This window comes from Gallinula chloropus (assembly GCF_964237585.1).
Source record: "Gallinula chloropus genome assembly, chromosome: 24".
In the NCBI taxonomy this organism is placed as follows: domain Eukaryota; kingdom Metazoa; phylum Chordata; class Aves; order Gruiformes; family Rallidae; genus Gallinula; species Gallinula chloropus.
In genome coordinates, this window is record NC_140109.1 from 7,899,947 (window position 1) to 7,920,487 (window position 20,541).

At 48.9% G+C, this 20,541-nt stretch overlaps 1 pseudogene across 1 annotated transcript; it reads left to right on the plus strand.

The window, feature by feature from the left end:
* Positions 1 to 7,504: 7,504 nt before the first annotated feature.
* On the plus strand, positions 7,505 to 20,142 carry LOC311200676 (olfactory receptor 14A16-like; annotated as a pseudogene). Its single transcript has 2 exons — positions 7,505 to 7,570; positions 19,285 to 20,142. The product of its transcript is annotated as an olfactory receptor 14A16-like (transcript).
* The last annotated feature ends 399 nt before the right edge of the window (positions 20,143 to 20,541 follow it).

Sequence of the window (20,541 nt, forward strand, 5' to 3'; positions counted from 1 at the left end):
ACTTTATAGGAGATGGCCCTGGTGCCCCAGAGGGAATTGGCCATGGCTTTGGGGACAGTGGTGGAGATTGAGCCCAGGTCAAGGAGGAGGAGGTTGAAAAGGAAGAATTACATGGGGGTGTGGAGGTGCTGGTCACAGACAATAAAAATGTTTCTATAAATACATTAAAAGGAGGACCAAGGAGACTCTCCATCCTTTATTGGAACCAGCGGAAACAAAGGCTGAGGAAAAGGCTGAGGTACTTCATGCCTGCTTTGCCTCAGTCTTTCGCAGGAAGGCCAGTTGTCCTCTGGGGATCCAGCCCCCTGAACTTGAAGATAGGGATGGGGAGAAGAACGAAGCCCCAAAATATAAGGAAGACATTGAAGTGTTGAGGTGTGTCCAAAGACGAGCAACAGAGCTGGTGAAAGCTCCAGAGAACAGGTCTGCTGAGGAACGGTGGAGGGAACTGAAGAAAAGAAGGCTGAAGGGAGACCTCCTCGCTCTCCACAGCCACCTGAAAGGAGGCTGCAGGCAGATGTGGGTCGGGCTCTTCTCCCAATGAATAAGCTATAGGACAAGAGGAAATGGACTCGAGCTGCACCAGGGAAGGTTTAGAGAGGAGAATAGGGAAACATTCTTCACTGAAAGGCCTGTCAGTCACTGCCTGCCAATCAGGCAGCCCAGGCAAGTGGAATACAAACATCCTCACAGCATATGCAAATAGGATCCTTAACACTGTGTCACTCTGCTGTCTAATTAACCACACGCTCAGCAGAAGCAGTTCAAGAGGAAAATCTTTGGACAATTTCCAAGCAAATATTCAAGTCAGCTGCCTTCAATCTTCTCTCAAGTGATCCACAACAGATCTCTTGTTCATAGCTAGCGGCCCGTAAAGATATATCCATAATCCTTAAAAATTAATGTAATGTCTGTAATTGTGGGTTTCCCAATCACCAGTTGGAAACCAGTTAATTCAGTTACAAACTTATTTTTATTAATTTAGCAGGCAACAATAAGGAAGCAGCACTGGGCGGCTGGATAATCTCAGCTCTACCAACGGCGCACACGGTCCCCATCCAAATTTAGGTTTTTATAGTCTTTTAGTTCTGGGTCCTGATTGTTTCATTGAGGCTTCCACTTGATTTTCTGCACATGCACCAGTTGTTGTTAAAGGGTCGTTTTCTACCTCCTGGTGGTCGACAGGATGAAGTCGCTCCTCTTCCTCACTTGTCCCTTAGTTGACCCCTCTCCCATATTTGGTCATCTTTAACAGCAAGCTCATTTATTGGCTACTTGATTTCTATGGTTTCTACTTCTAAGTGACCTATAACTCAATTTTATGCTTCGTTAGCAACTAACAATATACGTTACACAATCAGTCTTACAAAATCAGAACGTTACAACCTGTTTCAAGGTACATGCAGTAACAAAGGCTCATCTATCACAATCCCCCCTTTTTCTTTTAATCACCATTTTCTTCAGTAACCCGTTGTAATTCTTGGTGGCTTAGTATAAGAGTTTCAACTTTTTCATCATCGTTTAGAGGCCCATATTTATACTCATACTAACATGAGATGTGTTGCTTCTATTAATGTATTAAAAATGCAAAGGCCAAATGTTAATCCTAATATTAATAGTTAAATGATGATTCATACCAGCCTTGTTGAGATTCTCTTTCTCGCCGTCTCTTTTCCAATCTTTCTCTAAGTTTGGCCATGGTATCTCTAACAATGCCGGTATGATCTGCATAAATACAACACACTTCTCCCAAGGCTACACAAAGTCCCCAGATACATACCATAGTCAAAATAGTCAGCCAGGACAGGTGGAGGTGTCTCAGTTCCCTACAAGGTTTTTACTTGGTCACATTTATTGCCCTCTAGTCCCCCTTTTTCTTTTCCTGGGTGGGTGTGTTCTTGAGGCAATGTTAAGCCGGGGTTTGCACTAGGGCAGCTCCCCCGAGACTTGCGCATTATTCCAATATCGGGGTTCCGTCCTCCACAATTTTTACACCTCTGCCTCACCTGTGGGCTCGGTTGCTTCGAGTCACGGGGTATTTCATCTTCTCAGCAGCAGGGCTACTCTTCAGGAGGCTCTGAGATTTTTCTCTCCTTCTGGAGAGCTACACCATGCTCCACTTAGATCTCTTCCAGCCACACACCTGGAGAATAATTATTGAGAGAGGAGAGGGCTCATTTGGGTGAAAACAATAATGTATTTTTGAACCTATATGTTTTCCACCAGAATAATGACTGTATGCACATGTGTGCGTATACATGTGTACATACATATATGTAGTCTGAAACACGAAACTGGTTGTACCCAAAAGAAATGGTTGGATCTGGTCATGACATAAATGGTATGGAATAAGGAGTGGATAATGTCCTGGTTTTGGTCAGGATGGAGTTAACTTCATTTGTAGCAGCGGATGGAATGATGTGTTTGCATGTTAAAATGGGAGTAGTGCTGATAACACCCTGATGTTTTTAGTTGCTGTCAGAATGTCAAGGACTTTCTCAGCTCTTCATGAGAAAGGAGGGGCGAAGCCAGGACAGGTGACCCAACTGACCAAAGAGAGTATTCCACGCCAGTTACGTCCTGCCCAGGATATCGGGGGCTGACGGGAGGAAGGCCGAGGGCGGCTCCGGGACGCGCGGTTCTTGGGGGACGGTCGGGTTCTGGGACAGCTCTGGGTGGCACGGCCTGAGCTGTGGGTTTGGTGAGAAACTGCATTGTGTATCAACAGCTTCATATATTTTTGCTCTAATGTCCTGTTAGCATTGTTATCTTGTATCTTTCTGTTATCTTAGTAAACTATCATTATCCCAACCCACAAGCCTTTTAGTTTCTTGGTTTTGGGGTTATTTGCCCCTTCCCTTTCCCTTCCCTTACTTCTCCCTCCCCCCCCCGACCCCGCTCTTTTCCTTTAAGGAGCAGGCAGCTGCGTGGATCTTGGCCCTCAGCCGGGGTGAAACCACGACATTCCCCAAGCCCAGCAGTTCCCTCACTGGCCTCCTGGGACTCCCAACACTTTTCCTGGCATTATCTGTGCTCACAGGCATGGACAGATATCTCTGATAACAAACATCAGTTAAACATGACACAGTTTAATAAACAAGAAATCTCTCTCCTCAGCTGCCTGTTTCGGCCAAGCAGCATGTGAAGGGGGTCAACTTTCAGAGGAGATTCTCTCCCAGAACAGTTTTAATTAGATACATAGAAAGGTCACTTATCAACTCATTGAACTTGTGACAGAACAGTTCACTAGACTTCTGAAAGATGGGACATTTTCTAACTCTCTGAAGCTCAAAGCAGAAGGCAGGTAGCAGAGCAGCATCTGAATGACCAAAGAGAAAGCTGAAGTGGAAATCTGTAACCATATGTCCAGTAAGTCTTCTGAAAAGATGTCCTTAGGCATGGCCATGTTATCAGGAGACGTGGAAACACCTGAATGATGAGGGAGATGAAACAGAAAGGGAAGCGGTAATGCAGGTGCAGGGGAAGGTGAGTATTTCTTCTGCTGCCATGGGTGCCAATCCTGGAAATTCCTGTTCTGTCATGGTGGGAAAGCACTGCCATTTCATTCAAGGAGTCAAGTGATTCAGCTGAGGAATATGCGCTTGCTAATTTTTTATAAATGTTATAAAAAAAAAGAAAAAGGAAATAAAGTGGCCTTTTGCAGGCAGACATGATGCAAAGAGAGCACAGGTCGTCATTACGCAGTGTCTGAGAACCACAAGAGCAGGAAATACTGAAGGAATGGTATGAACGTGCACCATGTTATTATAGCTTAGACATAGTAGAAGAAAAAATGAAACAACTAAAATAGCTACAACACTAGTCCTAATGTGAGTTACATGGAGAGTGATATGCAGAAGAAGATGACATGGTTTTTGCTGCTTAGAAACAACCAGCCATGAGTTTCGACAAAGCATCCTTGAGCTCCTGGTTCCTCATGCTGTAGATGAGGGGGTTCACTGCTGGTGGAAACACCGAGTAAAGAAATGACACTACAATATTTAAAAAAGGAGGGGAGATGGATGGAGGCTTCAGGTAGGCAAAGAAGGCAGTGCTGAGAAACAGGGATACCACAGCCAGGTGAGGGAGGCAGGTGGAAAAGGCTTTGTGCTGTCCCTACTGCGAGGGGATGCTCAGCACAGCCCTGAAGATCTGCACATAGGAAACCACAATGAACACAAAACACCCAAAACATAAACAAAGACTGAACGGAATGACTCCAGTTTCCCTGAGGTAGGAATCTGAGCAGGAGAGCTTTAGGATTGGGGGGATTTCACAGAAGAACTGGTCAACAGCATTGCCATGGCAGAGGGGCAGTGAAAATGTATTGGCTGTGTGCAGCACAGCATTGAGAAACCCACTGACCCAAGCAGCTGCTGCCATGTGGACACAAGCTCTGCTGCCCAGGAGGGTCCCGTAGTGCAGGGGGTGGCAGATGGCAACGTAGCGGTCATAGGCCATGACAGTGAGAATATAGTACTCTGTGACGATCAAAAACACAAAGAAAAAGAGTTGAGCCACACATCCTGTATAGGAAATGGCCCTGGTGTCCCACAAGGAATTGGCCATGGATTTGGGAACAGTGGTGGAGATGCAGCCAAGGTCAGTAAGAGAGAGGTTGAGAAGGAAGAATTACATGGGGGTGTGGAGGTGGTGGTCACAGGCTATGGTGATGATGATGAGGCCATTGCCCAGGAGAGCAGCCAGGTAGAGGCCCAGGAAGAGGCAGAAGTGCAGGAGCTGCAGCTCCCTTGTGTCTGCAAAGGGCAGGAGGAGGAACTGGCTGATGGAGCTGCTGCTGTTGAACATCTGCTGCTGTCAAGTGTGGAGACCTGACAGAGGAGGAAAAGGCACAGTGAGAAGTTAGCGAAATAGTCTTTGAGGAACACCTATTACAGTTATTAGGGAATACCCTCAGATTTATTTATCCGGGAAAACTCCTGGCAGGTCCCTTTTGGGAGGTCTGCTTTGTGCTGGCTTGAGCAGGGTCAGCTGTGGCTCTCGAGAACTCAGTCCTTCCTGGCAGCAGTCAAGAAATAGAAGGATGGTGTGACCTCAGACTAAATCACCTGTGGACAGGAAGGAGCTTTTCAGTGCTGTCACTGCAGTTTCACCCGAGGGCAGAGCAGAGTTTTGGAGCTTTGGTTTTCTCCTGGCTGTAACTGAAGAATGTTTCTTCTGTCAGAACTCCCTGACATTGCTGCTGCAGTGCCAGTGAAACCTTCCCCTGAGTGTAGAGTGGGGAGACCTGCTCTGTCCATCAGCCCTGGTCTCAGCTGCCCTGTGCTGGATGCTCTGTGATCACACCCTGGTGTTGTCTGTAAAAGAAACTGGACCCCACAGAGAGGCGAGGAATCCAGTTCTCAGTCCTACAGATGGGGGTCCTGAAAGTGAGGGTTACCTCAGTGCCAGACCCACCAATGGGCATGCCCAGAGCCCCACGTAATGGTGGGACAAATGTAACAAGAACATGAGGTGAAACTGGAGAAATACTCCAGCCAAGGCTGGAAGGACAGGGATAGACAGATGGGAACTCAGGGGTTTCACCTCACTGCTGGTTGGGCTGCGAAGGAGAAGATTCAGCCTGAAACCCTGGAACTCTGCATCAGAGTATTTGCTGGGAGGACAGAAACCAGGAGATGGCTGTGGGAAAGTATCAGCACTGTGAGGGATATCAGGAGGTACCAAATCCCGACTGCCACAGCATTTCTGTGAGCAGCTCCTTTTTTGTGCCTCTGTGACAATGTCTCTGCTGCCTGGAGCTGTCCCTGCAGCTCCTTCTCTTCGCACATGTCACCTCCCACTCTGTGCTCACAGACCTCATCGCACCTGCCCTGTGCTCAGCTCTGCTCTGCAGACCCCTCCTGGCATCAGGGCACTGCCCTGGGAACCTCTGTGTGTGCAAGGATCAGGAGAAGCTCAAACATCTTCAAGAGAATCAAGTTTTCATTGCAGATTCTTGATGGGAGAAATAAGTTCTCATCTCCCACACTCAGCACAGCCCACAGGAGAGGAAAAGTCAAAGCAAAGAGTCTACCTAAGGGAAAATGCTTCCTTGATGTTGTTCCTCAAAGTCTGTTTCCAATTTCTCAAGGATCAGCTGGAGCTGGGAGCAAAGCTGACCCAGGCAGCACTGTCTTACTGCAGAAGGACCTTAGGCTGCTCTTCATTCCTTCAACCCACAGGCCCTTCTCTATCCCTGTGTAAAGCCCACCAGACAGGCTGAGTGCTGACCCTGGCAGCAGCACAGTCCCTGTCCCAGCACACAGCCTCCAGGACGCAGGGACCCTGCTCTCAAGGACAGCCCTGGGCACCCCTCAGCCATGCCCAGGAGAAGACAGCTGTCCTGCCCTGTCCCTCTGATGGGGCAGAAGGGCATCCCTTCCAGGCAGCACTTTCTGGTCCTGTAGAGAACCTGTCCTCCTGACAGACCCCACACACTGTCCCATGTCCCAGCTTTAGGAGATCCCTCCAGGAACAGAACCTGCATTGCCCTGCACCCACAGACATACCAGGCAGAGTGCTGTGGAGATTTCTCCTCCAGTGAGCTCTCAGCATCCATCAGCTCTCTCAGCCTCACAGGTCTCCCCTCAGTGCCTACAGGCAGTGTCCCCAGCCCTGTGTGCTTGGCAGAGGAGCTGCTCCTGGGCAGAGCTGTCTCTTGTCAGGGCTGACAGGTTGCAATGAGCTCCCACTGTCCCAGGAGTCCAGCCCAGCTCAGAAGAAAACAGCAGTTCTTCTAAGATCCCTCCTGCTTCCTCAGGCCTCATGGGGATTGTTCTACAATCTCTTCTCTGATGTTCCCTCCCTCAGCTGGGGAGCAATCCTTCTGTCCATCAGAGTCCTTTCTCCTGATGGTTTCATCAGCAGAATCACCTTTCCTTGTCTCCACGTGAGACAGGACCCCCAGGCAGGGACAGGGAGGGGACTCTTTCCCCCTGTGAAAGGAAGGGAGTCAGGCAAGTCACTCCAGGCACCTCATCCTTGCTTTGCTGCCCTGGGGCTGGAAGGGGCAGGGGGAATCCCTATAGCACCAGTTCTGATGGGCACACAACAGGCACCTTCTTCCTGGGAGCTGCTAGTCCCAGCTCCCATGGGAATTACTGAGGTTGGAGGCAAGTTTCCAAGATCCCCTTCCCCATGACAATGTCTCTCATCTAATGGAGAATTTGTGTCAGTGTTGTTCACCCCCTTTTGCCCATACCCAAAACTGAAGACCAGGAATGAATCTTTGGTAGCCCAAGGGAGAGGCTTCTGCTCTTGATGTACACCTGGGAGCATGTGAGATAAATCAAGCGTTTTAGTTTTCCTCTCCTTACTTCTCTCCTTTCCTCCTGTAACACTTTTCCATGCCCAGAGGCAGCAGCTGTCCAACAGCAGCTCAATGTCCAAATGTCCAACAGAGAGTCAATGTGAACTGGAAGAGGTTTTCCTCAAAGAAGAGTTCCTTAACATCTCTCTGCCTTTTCCTCCTTGGACAGGTCTCCACACTTGATGGCAGCAGATGCCCAACAGCAGCTCCATCAGCCAGTTCCTCCTCATGGCCTTTACAGACACACAGGAGCTGCAGCTCCTGCACTTCTGCCTCTCCAAGGGCGAATGAACTTGACTGCCCTTCTGGGCAAGAGTTTAACGATCATTACTGCAGCCTAGAACTCCAACATGAATCCTTCCCACATGGCTTCAGATCATCACCAACTGCTCCAGGGTGGGTCACTTTAATGGGCTGACGTCCTTCAGTAACAGACATCCCCAGTATGGGTCCTCCACAGCCCTGCCAGCAAACCTGCTCCAGCACAGGCTTCCTGTGAGGTCACAGCCTCCTTCAGGTGCCTCCACCTGCTTGAACAGGTGATTTTTCTCATCCTATTGCTTATTATCTCACATAAGAAACCAACCCCCACCTCTCTACACCCACCTGTAGGCCAAAAGCAATAAGGTCTCCCCTCAGCCTCCTTTTCTTGAGATTAAAATGCCTCAGTTCCTTCAAGCTGCTCCTCACAAGACTTGTGTTCCAAACCCTTCACCAGATTCATTGCCCTTCTCTGGACACACTCCAGCATCTCAACGTCCTTCATGTAGTGAGGGGCCCAAAACTGGACACAGTACTTGAGGTGTGGCCTCACAAGAGCTGAGAATAATGGGAAATCCCTTCCCTACTCAAGCTAGTTACACTATTCCTGATCCAGGCCAGGATGATATTGGCCTTTTTAGCCACCTGGGCACATTCCTGGTTCATGTTCAGCTGGCTTTGCACTAACACCCACACCTTTCCACTAACACTCCCAGGTCCTTTTCTCCTCTAGGGAGCTCTCCAACTACTCTGCCCCAGGCCTGTAGCATCGCCTGGGGTTATTGTGACCAAAGTGCAGGACCCAGCACTTGGCCTTGTTGAAACTGGTCACTGTTGAGACAGACAAACGACATATACAAGAGGTCTCCTGGTGAACAAGCAAAAGGGACCCAATTTATTTTTGTATCCTCATTTTTATATGCTTCTACTACACGTGTCCTTTTGCTAATGGTCTCTCAGGTAGATGCTATCATGCAATTGGTGGACATTTGTAACTTCACTAACAAGGTTTATCTCTTGCCAGGTTCCTTTATCTGCAGTCAGCAAATTCCTTAAAATGGTTTACTTCTCTGGATGTTCCACACTTCCTCTTTCTCAAGGGTGCACTTTAATATCTTCAAGGCCCAGCTCTATATTCTCAACCAAGGGTTCTACAGGCCTGTCATAGTCCCCCACAACTCCCCCTTTTTGTATTTGTGCTACAGAAATCACCTTCATCGTCCGCTGCAGGGCCCTTTGCAGCAGTGAGATAATATAGGACAACATTAGTAACACAACTACAATAACTACCACAACAATCAATCCAGTCTTGATTGCAGACAACAATACCCCTCTAGGTAAAGCAACAGGAACACTGAAAGACCTTGATATCTTGTTTGAGGTATAATTACACCATGCGCTTTCCCAACACCCAGGTTTCCCACACACTTTGTTTCCTGGGTCACTGAATTTACAGGACTCCCGTTTCCTGGCACCACGGTTTCCACGAGCACTTGGTTTCTTGGGCCCTGATTTCCTGGGCCACTGTTTTCCCAGGGCACTGGTTTTCCAGGACACTGGTTTCTTGTCTGGCACACAGGTTTCCTGGTACATCGGTTTCCTGCATCCCCAGTTGCCTAGCACATCACGGTCTGGCCACCCTGGTTCCTGCACCCTCAGTTTCCTAGCACCCCAGTTTCCTGGCAACCTGGTTTCCTGGGCCCTAGTTTCCTTGGGCACTGATTTTCCATGTCACTGGTTTTCCTGTGTGCCCAGTTTTCCGGCACCCCGGTTTCCTGGCTCACTGGGGTCTCCTCATCCTGGTTTCCTGCACCTCCAGTTTCCTTGAACCCAGGTTACCTGCACTCCCAGTTTCCCACACTCCCCTGTTCCAGTGTCACTGGTGTCTCACACCCCCAGTTTCCCGTCCCCCTTTTTTCCGTTCACCCCAGTTTCCTGGCAACCCTGATTTCCATGACCTCTGTTTTCTAAGGCCCTGGTTTCCTGGGCCACTGTTTTCCCGGGACACTGATTTTCCAGGATACTGGTGTCCTGTGACCTCAGTTGCCTGGCACATTGGCTTAGCAGTTTTGTGTAGCTGTGCTGCTGAGATGGCTTCTGCAAAAAGCATCTAGAAGCTCTCTGCAGGCCCCAGACTGTAAACATCAGCAAATTCAAGGCCAAAGTTGCTGCTGACCAGGGCTGAGCCAATTGGAGATGGTCACAGCGCATCTGTGAATCACATATAGGAGAAAAATAAACTGCAGGCAGGTGCATTTTGCCACTGGAGAAGGGAGTGAGAAGATGTAACAAGCTGTGTGGACACTAAGGCCAGGCCCAAAGGAGAAGGGGGGAAGAATGAGGCACTCTGGGTGCTGGAAAGAGAGATTCCCCTGCAGCCCATGGAGAAGACCATGGTGGAGCAGGTGTCCCCTCGCAGCCCATGGATATGGATAGGGAGCAGAGACATCTATGGCCTGTGAAGGGATTGATCCACACCACAGCAGGTTTGCCAGGGGACTTGTGACTTTGCAGGGGACCAGGCTGGGGGAGTCTGGGCCCGAATGTCAGCACCCCATGGAAGGGAGTCCTGATGAGGCCTGTGGTGAGGACATGACTCACGCTGCAGAAGTTTCTAGAGGACTGTGTCCCGTGGGTGGGACCCCACAGTGCTGCAGGGGATGGGTGTGTGTGTGGAATGCCCTCCCCCCCAGCTATGACAGAAGACAACTCGGGAGGAAGGGGCTGGAAACCCCCATTCCCCATTCCCTGCCCCTGCCCGCACTGGGATGGGTGGGGAAAAAGGAAGCGAATTCACAATTAAGTAAAGTCTTCAAAGAAGGGAGGGGTGCAGGGGAATTCAAAGTGTTAAGGTCTGGGGAAGGAAAGCAGCTTGTGAGGAACCGCTGGAACCCCACTGCACATTCCCTGCCCCTCCCTGCACTATGTTGGGGTGGAAGAAGGGAGTAAAATCGTGAATGAAGTTTAACTCTGCTAAGAAGGGAGTTATGGGGGGAAGGTGCTTTAAGACCCGGCCACGCTTCTCATTACCCGACTCTGGTTCACTGGGTGCATAGTTGTAGTAGTAATAAATCCCTTTTCTTTCCTTTATTCTGTGTTGAGTCTGTTTTGCCCATTGCACTAATTGGAAAGTGATCCCTCTGTCCTTATTTTGAATCCTAAGCCTCCCAATACATATGTTTTCTCCCTTTTTCAGGCTGAAAAGGGGAGTGAGTGAGTGGCTTGGTGGGCATTTGGCCTCTAGCCAGAGTCAAACCACCACAGTCCTTTTTGGTGCCCAATGTGGGGCTTGAGGAATTTGAGATAAGGACAATTGGCTGAGGTAATGGGCAGAACAGGCTGAACAGAGCTGGGTAGTGTAATAATTGTAAAGAATTGCTGTTGGGATGGGGATTTAAAGAACAATTCTCATCTATGCGTTTCACAGAGGCCAGGGGTGGAGTGTCACAGTTTTGCATAGCTGGGTGCTGGGAGAGAATGGGGGCTGCAGAAAATGGCTGCTGTAAGAAGCAGCCAGAAGCTCTCTGCAGGCCCCAGAGAGCAAACATTGGCCGATTCAAGGCCAGAGCTGCTGCTGACCAAGGCCAAGGCAATTGGCGATGGTCACAGCGCCTCTGGGAATCACATACAGGAGAAAGAGAAACACAAGCAGCTGCATTTGCCACCAGAGAAGGGAGTAAAATCCTGACTAAAGTGAAGTCCGCTAAGAAGGGAGGGGTGGGGGAAGGTGCTTTAAGATCTGGTCACACTTCTCATTATCTGACTCTGGTGTCACTGTATGTGTAGTGCAGTGTCACCAATCAGAGAGTTTTCTTTCCTTCACTCTGTGTTGAGTCTGTTTTGCCGTGTCCTTGATCACAGGGTGATCTCTCCCTGTGCTTGTCTTGACTCCTGAGCCTCTCAATATGTATTTTCTCCCCTGTCGAACTAAAAAGGGGAGTGATAGACCGACTTTGGTGGGCATCTGGCCTCCATCCAGGCCTAAACCACCACACATACTAATCTCACAGAACTGGGACCTCATTGCTTCCTTTCACCCCCTCAGGATGCTGGGAGCTCTTCTACCCTTGTACCACACTCTGCATCACACACCCCATGTGACACTGGCCCAGGAAGAGCCCTGAGGCAGTGCAGGGGGCAGAATCCCACTTCTGTGGGGCTGGCTCTTCTGCTTGATAAAATACATCAAGGCTTTACTCAGCATCAGATCCACCTGCACACTGCCTTAGTCTACCTTAAATCACAGACTCCAATTTTCTGCTCTAACCCATTCATGAGGAGAGAGGCTTTCTCAGTAATGGGCCTCAGTGGGGCCAATTAACACTCTACAGCAGTTCAGCTTTTTCTTCTGACCTTAACTCTTGGAGAGACTGCTTCAATCTCCTCACAGGATCTGCAGTTCCTGGAATCACCACCAAATACACCATGGGGCTCATTAAAATTGAAAAAGCCCTAACGAGCTATGTGTCTTTTCTTCAGAGTTTTAAGACTTGTACAGCTAATTGGAGAGGTTTCAGGACTCTATTTAAAGTGGAAGATTTCAATGAGCACTTAATTAAAAAAATAAACAAGAAGTTTTAATATTTTCAGGCTTTTTAGTTTTTCAATTTACAGAAGTGACAGGAGCTTTCTCCAACTAAAATTGAACCAGAGGATCTCCTAAGGAGGTGTGGAAAGGTCATAACAGCTGTCTCCATGAGTTCCCACACTGCCTAGACACCTTTACAACTCTCCAACTCCACCATGTCTCCAAGGGATGCTTGGGAGTTGCACTCTTTTCCTCCATCAGGCTTCTGCTCTGAGTCTGCAGCTGAATGTTGCAGCCTCTTTGCCACAATTCCCACCCCTTTTACCCTGAGGACTGGCTGGGAATAGAAACAGCATTCTTCCTCATTTTGAAAAAAATGATTAAAAAATGATAAAAAAACATAAAACACATTCCCCAACTATGAGTAAAAAACTGTAAGGGGGTGGAGTAAATCCCAAAAGCAAAGGACAGGGCACATGGCCAGAGAGTCTGCTGAAAAGGGACCCTGAGACACAGTCCATTTCCTCAGGGCAGGTGGAAATACCCAAAAGGCAAGTTTCAGTGCACAGTGTGACAGTGTCCTGACACCCCAAGGACTCAGGAGGATGTGTGTTTTTCCTACTACGTTTCATATTTATCCCCAGAGCTCCTAACTTTGTCTGATTGTGGAAAACAACAGTTGATTGGTTGGAAATATTCAGTCAGTGAAAATGTGCTTGTATCTTTTTAAATGTGAAGAAATTTCTCAGGGTTTTCTGGCAGAGCTCCAGCACCCACTTTGACCTTATTCCTGGCCAAATTTCCTGCCCAGAGCCTTGTCACCAACTTCTGTCCCTAGTAAACTCCCTGCCCAGCCTCCTATAGTCACTTCTATTTGGCTGCATCCCCTGACCCCAGGCCCATCTTTAGAAAATGAAATTGGAGGTATTTGGGGCAACATTTTACAGTCAAATGAAAATATTTGCTGATGCTGAAAATATTAGTGAGTCAGGACTGAGAAAGAAATGGACTTGTGCTGTATCCTGTGTTAGCTGACATCATCACACTAGCAAAACTCTTTCTTGAAGACAGTGTCTCCTTAAAGTCCCCCTGCAACTGTCCAGAAGTTGAGAGGCAAGAACAAACTGATGATAGTGGCTGCACACTAACAAGCTTCCAGGGCAAATTCACTCAGTGTGGAGGGCCATGTCAGGAAGGAAGATTCCTGGAGGTTTAGTAGAAGCTGCTCAGGGCTGTGGGTGATGAAACTCCTGCAGAACACTGACACGTGCCTCCCTGAATGCTGATTAGAGTAGAAAATCAGAGGGAGCAATTTCAGGATGACGAAGTGAGAAGATACAGACATCCTGTGTCATGGAGCCACTTGGATGTGTCCTGTCACACCACAGGGCCCAGTGGTCCTCCAATGCCCAGTGAAATGGGGAGGCTTTTGGTCATCACTTCTCCCCCTCCTCTTTTCCTTTAAAGAGCAGGCAGCTGCCTGGATCTCAGGTCTCAGCTGGGGTAAAACCACGACACTCAGGGCTTTCCTTGGCAAGGGAAAGGTCCTAACGATGCCTCTGTCATTCCATGTGTTAACAGTGTCCATATTTCAAACTGATAAATGTCCAGCAGTAGCTCCCAAGCAAGAGGATTGAGAGCAGAAATATGTTCCTGTCCTGAAACCATCCCAGGTAGCCCAGTAGCAGCCCCAGTACCCTTGGGACTCATGTTTGTCCCTACCAAGGGATCGTTCCTAACAGTGCCTGACACCATCACCTGGGAAGGAATAACTGCTGGAATCAGTACAGGCTGGGGGATGACCTGTGGAGAGGAACTCTGCAGAGAAGGACCTGGGGGTGCTTGTGGGTGACAGGTTGGCCATGAGCCAGCAGTGTATCCTGGTGGCTAAGAGAGCCAATAGGATCCTGGGGGGCATCAAGAGGAGTGTGGCCAGCAGGTCACAGGAGGGGATCCTCCCCCTCTACTCTGCCCTGGTCAGGCCCCACCTGGAGTATTGTGTCCAGTTCTGGGCTCCCCAGGACAAAAAAGCCAGGGTTTCTCCTGGAGAGTGTCCAGAGAAGGGCTACGAAGATGATTAAGGGCCTGGAGCATCTCCCTTATGAGGAAAGGCTGAGTGAGCTGGGACTATTCAGCCTTGAGAAAAGAAGGTTAAGAGGTGATCCTATTAGCGTTTATAAGTATCTGAAGTGTTGGACACAGGGTGAAATGGCCAGACTCTTTTCAATGGTCTGTGGGGGCAGAACAAGGGGCAATGGTTACAAGTTGGAACACAGGAAGTTCCACACCAACATGTGGAAAGACTTTTTCACAGTGAGGGTGACAGAGCCCTGGGACAGGCTGCCCAGGGGGGCTGTGAAGTGTCCCTCTCTGGAGATATTCAAGACTCCTCTGGACGCTGACCTGTGTGACCTGTCCTAGGGAACCCACTTTGGCAGGGGGTTGGACCCGATGATCTCTGACTGATAAATAAATTGTGAGGCAAGGGGATTGACTGATACATTGAAAGACGAGGTAAGGGGATTGACTGATAGATAGATGTGAGATAAAGAGTTTGACTGATATATAGATAGTGAGGTAAGCTGATAGATGGATAAATAGATTGTGAGGTAAGAACATGGACTGATACATGTGAGGTAATGACTGATAGATTATGAAGTAAGGGGATTGTGAGGTATGATGATTGTGAGGTAAGGGGATTATAAAGTCACAGGATTGATTGACAGATAGATTGTGAGGTAAGGGGATTGACATACAAATTGTGTGGTAAGGAGAGTAACCGATTGTGAGTTAAGGGGATTATGAGGTAACGGGATTGACTGATAGAGAGATATAAGGTAAGTAGATTGATGAATTTATTGGTTGTGAGGTAAGGAGATTGACTGATACATAGATTATGAGGTAAGGGGATTGTGAGGAAAGGGGATTTTGAGTAAAGGAGATTGTGAGGTAAGGAGATTGATTCATAGAGAGACTGTGAGTTAAAGAGATTGACTGAGAAATAGATTGTGAGGTCAGGAGATTGACTGATAGTTTGTGAGGTAAGGAATTTGACAGATTGTGAGTTAAGTGGATTGTGAGGGAAGGATTCTGTGACTGTCACAGTTTTGTGTAGCTGGGTGCTGGGAGAGAAATGGGGCTGCAGCAAATGTCTGGTGTAAGGAACAGCTAGAGCTCTCTGCAGGTCCTGAAGAGTAAACATCAGCCAGTTCAAGGCCATAGGTGCTGCTGACCAGGGCCGAGCGAATCTGCGATGGTCACAGAGCCTCTGGGAATCACACATAGGAGAAAAAAACCACAAGCAGCTGCAACGCCCATCCTGAAGAGTGGCCAGAGGGAGGTCCCAGGGAACTGCAGGCCTGTCAGCCTGACCTCGGTGCTGGGGAAGGTGGATGAACAAATTATTGTGAGTCCCATCATGCAGCACATGCAGGACACTCAGGTGATCAGGCCCAGTCAGCATGGGTTTAGGAAAGGCAGATTGTGCTGGACCAACCTGATGTCCTTCTATGACAAGGTGACCTGCTGACTTAGTGGATGAGGGGAAGGCTGTGGATGTGGTCTACCTAGATTTCAGTGAAGCCTTCATCACTGTCTCCCAAAGCATTTCCCCTGCTGGAGAAACTACCCACTCATGGATTCGATGGGTACACTCTGTGCTGGGTTAGAAACTGACTGGGCAGCCAGGCCCAAAGGGTTGTAGTGAACAGAGTTAAGTCCAGCTGGTGGCAGGTCCCAAGGTGTGTTCTCCAGGACTCAGTGCTGGGGCCTGTCCTCTTTAACATCTTTATTCATGATCTGGACAAGGGGATCGAGTGCACGCTCAGTAAGTTTGCAGATGACACCAAATTGTGTGGGAGTATTAATTTTCTGGATGACATGTAGGCTCTGAAGAGTGATCTGGACTCGATCCAGCCTGAATGAGCAGTTGCTGCTTAGAGACATCCAGTCATCACTTTCCAAACGGCATCATTGAGCTCCTGGTTCCTCATGCTGTAGATGGGAAATTTTAATTCTGGAGGAACCACTGACTAAAAATCGTCACTACCAGGTGCAAATGATGGAGGGGAGCTTCAGGTATGTGAACACAGCAGTGATTACCCAACTCTGGTGTCACTGGGTGTGCAGTGCAGTGTAATAAACTAGAGAGTTTTCTGTCCTTCACTCTGTTGAGTCTGTTTTGCCCATGTCGTTCATTAAAGGATGATCCCTCCCTGTCCTTATCTTGACTCCTGAGCCTCTTGATATCTATTTTCTCCCCTGTCCAAATAAAAAGGGGAGGGAGAGTCTGACTTTGGTGGGTGTCTGGCCTCCAGCCAGGGCTACACCACCACACCCACACCAGCCATATGCCTCTCTCAGCATCAAAGCTAATCCAGCACCAACGAAACCACAACGTCATGCACAAGTAAGGTGCACACTCCTGGCCTGTCCACCACTCAGGCAAAGGTGATCTCACAGCATCTACCACTGACATGTGCCCATTCCTGGCTTGTCAGGTATTTTGGCACCACTGACATCACAAGGACATTCCTAAGATATCTGTCAGTTCCTGGCCAATCATACATCCAGCTACCAGTAGCCTATACTGTCCATAAGCCTGGTCCTAGACTCAGGCTAGAGATATTTCCTCAGAACCCACACAGCCTATTGGTCTTTTCCCAGCCTATCAACTATTCAGGGAGTAATGATACTCTCTGCACAAGTCTTGGGCTTTGTCTGGCCTGTCAGCTACTTGGGAACCACTGACATCACAACACAGACCATCTGCCTTCTCTTGTCCTGTCAACTGTTCCGGAATCAGTGACCTCACAGCAACCTCCACTGTCCACAGCCTGCTCCAGGTCTGTCAGTATCACCTCACAAGCACCTATTCCCCTATTGGCCAAGGACACATTGTTGAGATATTCGGTTTACAGTGACCTCACAAGCATCTACCAAATCCATGAGGCTACTCTCCACATGCTTGAAGTACTCCATCCTCAGACCTCTCAGGGCTCATTCTGCAGCCTGTTTAAGTGGGGGACCCAGATGGCTTTATCTTTGTGTTTCTTTTCACCTTTAAACATTTATTCTTCATTAAATTCAACCTTATTAATGTAGGTTTGATCCATTGCATACCTAAGTGTCTTGGTTTCGGTTAGGATGGAGTTAATTTCTTTTCTTACAGTGGATAGAATGCTGTGTTTAGGAATTAGGATGAGAGCAGTGCTGAGAGCACCCTGATGTTTCCAGTTGTTGCCAAGTAATAAAGGACTTTTGCAGTTGTTCACATTTCCCTACTAATGAGAAAGGAGGGGACACAGCCAGGACAGATGACCCAAACTGGCCAAAAGGGGGTATTCCATGCCAATTACCTCATGCAGGTACAAATTGCTGCCATGATGGTGCACATGGGACAATACAACAGAGAATCCCTGGTCCCCATTCAGAAACTGATTCATCAACGGGAGAGTCAGTGAGTGACACAAGGAGGGTCTGTCTGTTTCTCCTGTGTGGTGCCCAGCCACTGTTTGGGGTGAACTACTACTACTACAAAACTACCCAGTGTTTTGAGTTTATCCAAGTTCCACTAGTTGTTATCCATTGCTCCAAATAGACAGCACAGTCTAGGCCCACCTAGACTCCTTTCTGAGGGAGCTCCTGACAAGCAGGCAGTGCTGAAGAGACACAGCTCTGCCAAGAGCAGCTCCTCTAAGCACAGCGGGGCTGAGGGCACTGCCTGCAGGCTCCAAGGCAGACAGAGAGGGGATAAAGGCAATCTGGATGGGAGGATGCCCAGAGCTCACAGAGAAATCTTCATGGCTGTGGACATCTTATGTCTCTGGCTGTAGGGCAATAACCAAGAGTATCCTGAAGGGATGTCCCAGAGCTGGCACATCCAGCGGTTGGTGTAGAGGAGAAGGACATGCTCTGGATCAAGGAATTTCTGCTTCGCTATTAGAGGAACCAAGGCCATGACCTTTTCCTTCTCCCGGGAAAGGCTGCAGGAGTGTGAAGCTGGGTGTATCCCCAGGGGTTCAGGGCTGTCCTCATCAGGTTTCCTGTGCCATTGGGGGCTGTGTGGTGGGGAAAGGACTCTGCTGCCGGCAGGGTAAGCTTCCTGGAGAACCTGCTACAGCACTGGGGGAGAGGCTGTGGGTGGATGGACTGATCTTCAGAAGAACAGAGTCTTTGCTGTTCAGGGGGCACTGTGTGGGTGAGAACTGTTCACACCTCCAGATCACCCAAGGACATTTTTGAGGAGGTGCTTCAAGGGGAAGGTCAAGGCAGGATAAAGACAAGGAGATTTCCTGCATCTGACTTTTCCATTTCCTACTCTTGAACAATGGGAGGGGAGATATGTAAAAGGAGTTCTCCAGTATGAACACGTCTGTGAGACTCTTGAACCATCACTTTGAGTGATCACTGGCTCTACCAAGAGCCTCCTAAAGTGCCTTCAGCCACTCCTCTTCCCATGGACAGAACCCACATCGCCATTACAGGATTCATCAGGGTTGTTCTGACTGGATCTTTTCCACATGCCAACAAGAATTTGTGCACTGCCAGTGCCCTGAAGCCAGAGGTGTTTGTGTAGGGCCAAGGGGAGTCCACAGAGCTTGTGAAGGGGTCTGTGAGAGATGACCGGAAAAAGCCACCTGACAGGGAAACATCTGCCAGGAGGAAAATCTCCAGGCAGCAGGGATAATGTGAGGGAATGAGAGGAAACCAAACCCAGAAATGTTGTGGGTGGGAGAATGCAGAAAACCCTGTATCAACGCCTCCACTGCAGTCCCCTTTCTGTGAGAAAGCCCCTTTCCTCCAAGCAAAGCCTCTGCCCACAGGGCAGTGGGTTCCAAGACATGAACCATCTCCTCTGCAGCCAAGCCTCTCTCCCAAACCAAGGGCTGACTCCTTGCCATCTTGAGGGCAGAGGCCCTGCTCCCCATGGCACACTCAGCCAGCATCAACCAGGACTCCAGCTGTAGAGGTGAGGAAAATGCTGGGAAAATAAAAGCAGGTGTGTGTGTAGCAGGGGGAGTATTTGTAGGACAGGGCTTAGAGTTTGCTCGGAGAAGTCTCCCCTAACTTATTGTGTTTTCCTCCTTGAGCAGTACCCCATGCCTAGAAATAGGAAATGGTGACCAACAGCTCCATTACCCAGCTACTCCTTGTGGTATTCACAAACACATGGGAGCTGCAGCTCCTGCACTTCTGGTTCTTTCTGGGCATCTACCTGGCTGCTCTGCAGGGCAATGGCCTCATCATCATCACCATAGCCTGTGACCACCACCTCCACACCCCCATGTACTTCTTCCTCCTCAACCTCTCCTTCCTTGACCCGGCTTCCATCTCCACCACCCTCCCCAAATCGATGATTAATTCCCTGTGGGACACCAGGGCCATCTCCTACACAGGATGTGCTGCACAGGCATTTCTCTTTGTCTTTTTTGCTTCAGCTGAGTTTTATCTCCTCACTGTCATGGCCTATGACCGCTACGTTGCCATCTGCCACCCCCTGCACTATGGGACCCTCCTGGGCAGCAGAGCTTGTGTCCACATGGCAGCAGCTGCCTGGGGCAGTGGGTTTCTCAGTGCTGTGCTGCACACAGCCAATACATTTTCACTGCCCCTCTGCCATGGCAATGCCCTTGACCAGTTCTTCTGTGAAATCCCCCAGATCCTCAGGATCTCCTGCTCAGATGCCTACCTCAGGGAAACTGGAGTCATTGTGTTTGGTGTCTTCTTTGTTTTTGGGTGTTTTGTGTTCATTGTGGTGTCCTATGTGCAGATCTTCAGGGCTGTGCTGAGGATCCCCTCGCAGTAGGGTCGGCACAAAGCCTTTTCCACCTGCCTCCCTCACCTGGCCGTGGTCTCCTTGTTCCTTAGCACTGCCTTCTTTGCCTACCTGAAGCCTCCCTCCATCTCCTCCCTATTTCTGGACCTGGTATTGGCATTTCTTTACTCGGTGTTTCCACCAGCAGTGAACCCCCTCATCTACAGCATGAGGAACCAGGAGCTCAAGGATGCCATGTGGAAACTGAGGACTGGATGTTTCTAAAAGCTCATCTTTGGCATATTACTGGCCATGGAACTCACATTAGGACCAGTCTGTATTTAATATGATTTTTGCTGGTTGTTTTGTCTTCTCAGTAGCCTAGAGACATGTATGCACTTCACTTTTCTCAGCAGGTTTCCACCTCTGCTTGATCTTTGGTCATTTCGATGCTGCTCAGCTCTCCCTTGTCTTCTGAGGCTTGGAAAACATCCCATCTTTCAGATGTCTAATAAAGAGTTGTCTCAAAAGTTCAGTGTGTTGATAAGTGACCTTTCTATGTATCTGAACAACAGTTGGTTTGGAGAGAATCTCCTCTGAAAGCTGACCCCCTTCATATGCTGCAGGATGAGCAGGAGCCAGCAATGTGCCCTCCTGGCTGAGAAGGCCAATGGCATCCTGGGC